The sequence below is a fragment of the Dipodomys spectabilis genome, unplaced genomic scaffold (genome assembly GCF_019054845.1).
Source record: "Dipodomys spectabilis isolate Male_0828 unplaced genomic scaffold, ASM1905484v1 ptg000373l, whole genome shotgun sequence".
Lineage (NCBI taxonomy): Eukaryota > Metazoa > Chordata > Mammalia > Rodentia > Heteromyidae > Dipodomys > Dipodomys spectabilis.
Genome location: NW_024871050.1, coordinates 2,043,530 through 2,046,824, shown reverse-complemented (window position 1 = coordinate 2,046,824; position 3,295 = coordinate 2,043,530). Strand labels below are relative to the sequence as shown.

At 45.6% G+C, this 3,295-nt stretch overlaps 1 non-coding gene across 1 annotated transcript; it reads right to left on the bottom strand.

Moving 5' to 3' along the window:
- Positions 1-608: 608 nt before the first annotated feature.
- LOC122096473 lies at positions 609-715 on the bottom strand. Its single transcript, XR_006145308.1, has one exon. It is a non-coding gene; the product is annotated as a U6 spliceosomal RNA (small nuclear RNA).
- Positions 716-3,295: the final 2,580 nt, after the last annotated feature.

The window sequence follows — 3,295 nt, the reverse complement described above, 5'->3', positions numbered from 1 at the left end:
ACAGATATATGTCATATCTGTATCTATTATCTCTGGATATATATATGTATATATATATATATGTATATATATACATATATATACATATATATATAGTGTGTATGTGTGCATGTGGCTTGAACTCAGGGCCTGGGTGCTGTCTCTGAGCTTTTTTTGCTCTAGACTAGTGTTCTACCACTTGAGCTAGAGGTCCACTTCTGCCCTTTTTTGGTAGTTAATTGGAGATAAGAGTCTCATTTTCTTCCCTGGGCTTGCTTTGAACCATAATCTAAAATCTCAGCCTCCTGAGTAACTAAGATTACAAGCTTTAGCCAAAATATTGGCTAGACACAAATTTGTTTGTTTGTTTGTTTTGTTTTTTGTCAGTCATTGGACTTGAACACTGGGCTTGGGCGCTGTCCCTGTGCTCTTCAGCTCAAGGTGAGTGCTCTAGCACTTGAGACACAGCGCCACTTCTGGTTTTCTAATGGTTTATTGTAGATAAGAGTCTCACGGACTTTCCTGCCCAGGCTGGCTTTGAACTAGAATCCTCAGATATGAGCCTCCTGAGTAGCTAGAATTACAGGTGTGAGCTACCAGCGCCTGGCTGGCCTAACATTTTTTTTTTTTTAAATATGGAACGCTTCACGAATTTGCGTGTCATCCTTGCGCAGGGGCCATGCTAACCTTCTCTGTATCGTTCTGGTTTTAGTATATGTGCTGCTGAAGCGAGCACATATTTTTATGCCCACCTCCTGGTATAACCCAAATGGTGATGGAAATTCCTTTTTTTTTTTTTTTTTGTCAGTCCTGGGGCTTGAACTTGCGGACTGGACACTGTCCCTGAGCCACTTTTTTGCTCAAGGATAACCTTCTACCACTTGAGCCACAGTGCCACTTCCGGCTTTTGCTGTGATTATTTGGAGATAAGCATCTGACAGACTTTCCTGTTTGGGCTGGCTTTGAACCATGATCCTCAGATCTCAACCTCCTTAGTAGCTAGGATTACAGGAGTTAACTACTCGTGCCCAGGCTGATGGAAATTCAATTTACAATTTACGTTTTGGAAATCCATATATGAAGTGGGTACTACCATAGCAACAGACAGGGCTGTCCAATTCAGTGATCAGGGGAGAGGTCAGTCCTCTCACTTTGGATGAGGAACTGTGAGCACAAGAAGAAGGAGGGACTGACCCCACATCAGCAAGCGACCGGAGGACAAGTCAGGGCTACTCACATCTCCTTGCTCTGATTCCAAGCCCTTTCTATTAAGCCAGTCATACGTGACTTAACCCACTCAGTGCTTGCAGCTTTTAATCTCCTTCATCAAGGGCCTGCTGGCCGCACCACTCATGCATGCACATATGATGGTTTCTGGGTGGTTGACACTCATCACCCTCTGACTTCATTTCTTTTTTTCCTTTGCAAAATGGCTCTTGCCCAGAGCCAGCATCTCTCTTCCAAAAAGTTAGCATGCCAGAAGGGGTTTTGGAAACTGCTTTGCTATCTGTCAGGAGCCAGATGATTCACAGCCGTGAACCAACGCACATAACAAGGATACCTGATTTCATTACCAATTAGCCACCTCCACCTCTGCAGGGTGGTTGGAAAGAAGAGAAGATGCAGTGTTTAGTTTGGGCAAATACCAAAAGGGCTTTATCATCCTCATCAAGGCCTCAGCGTGGCACACTAGACTTCTTCCAAGCCCTTCTGTTGGAACTCCTGTCTCCAGATGCTTCGGCAAGAGGGAACTTGTTACTTGAACATAGGGTTATTGTGTCTGAATGACAGAGGCACCTCTGTGTCAGCGAGAGGCAAGAAGCCGGCTGCCTCGTGTCTGATTTTAATGATGTCTCTGCTGCTGGGAAAGTTTGGGAGCTGCAGGTAAATTCTTCCCCTTTGAAAACAAGGCTAATCCAAATGACTTATCTTACCTGCCCCCAGAGGAATTGCCTCTGTGTGCGTGGGTCTCGGGAGGGACAGGCAGATGTTTTCTTCATCTGGATCCGACAAGTAGTTGGGATCTCTGGAATCTTCTTAAAAACAAGCAGAAGCATGGGCAGTGTTAGCCATGGTGCAGGTGAGGGAGGCTTAACCAGGACCTGGCTCCCCTCCTCTGAGTCAGCATGTACCCATAATGCTGTGATCAGGTGCCTGCAGGCCTGTTTCTGGGGTTTGGCAGAACAGAGCCATTGTTTAGGCCTTGTCCTCCATGCGGGGCAGCCATAAGCCTGGACTATGCTTTTTGGGGGAGAAGGGAACAGTTTCCTGTACTGGGGTTTGAACTCAGGGCTTGGGCGGTATCTCTTAGCTTTTTTGGTCAAGGTGGGCACTCTACCATTTGAGCCACGGGTCCACTTCCAGCTTTTTGGTGGTTAGTTGGAGATAAGAGTTTCATGATCTTTCTTTCCTGGGGTGGCTTCACATCATGGTCCACAGATGTCAGCCTCCTGAGTAGCTAGTGCCACAGACGTGAGCCTCTGGAACCTGGCTGCACCAGGATTAAGTCTCCTTGAATTCAATTCCATCCTGACATTATTGACTTGGAGACAGTGTCAGATCCCACAGGTCAGTAGATCCAGTCCACAAAACTACTCCCACTGGCTTGTTGCCAGTCCCAGTTTGTGGCTTGTGATTCTGAGTGACTATGTACACTGGAGTTTCCATGACTTCTTTCTTGTATTTAATCATTTGCTAGGACAGTTTACAGAACTCAGGGTTACACTTAAGCTTACCAGTTTGATAAAAAGGATATTGTAATGGATACACCAGATGACTGGTGCATAGAGCAAGCAGCAGAAATCTGGGACTTTTCATGCCCTCTGGGTGTGTGACCCTTCTAGTACCTCAGTGGTCAAAAGCACAGAGGTCGTTAACACTCATTGTTCAGGAATATTTATTTATTTGTTTGTTTGTTTGTTTATTTATGCCAGTCCTGGGGCTTGAACTCAGGGCCTTGGCACTATCCCTGAGCATTTGTGCTATTGAGCCACAGCTCCATTTCCAGCTGTTTGTGGTAGTTAATTGGAGATAGGAATTCACAGACTTTCTTATCTAGGATTGGCTTTGAGATCTTAGCCTGAGATCTTAGCCTCCTGAGAAGCTAGGATTACAGGTGTGAGCCACTAGCACCTGGCTGTTCAGGAGTTTTTACGGAGCTTGACCTCTAACATCCCTGTTGTCTATTTCTAGTTCCCGAATCACTTGGTCTTTCTGGTGACTGGCCCCATCCAGAGGTTATCGAGGGACCTTATCCTAAGTCATCTTATTAGTACAGACTCAGTTGCTATCTATTACTCTAGCAATTCCATGGGCT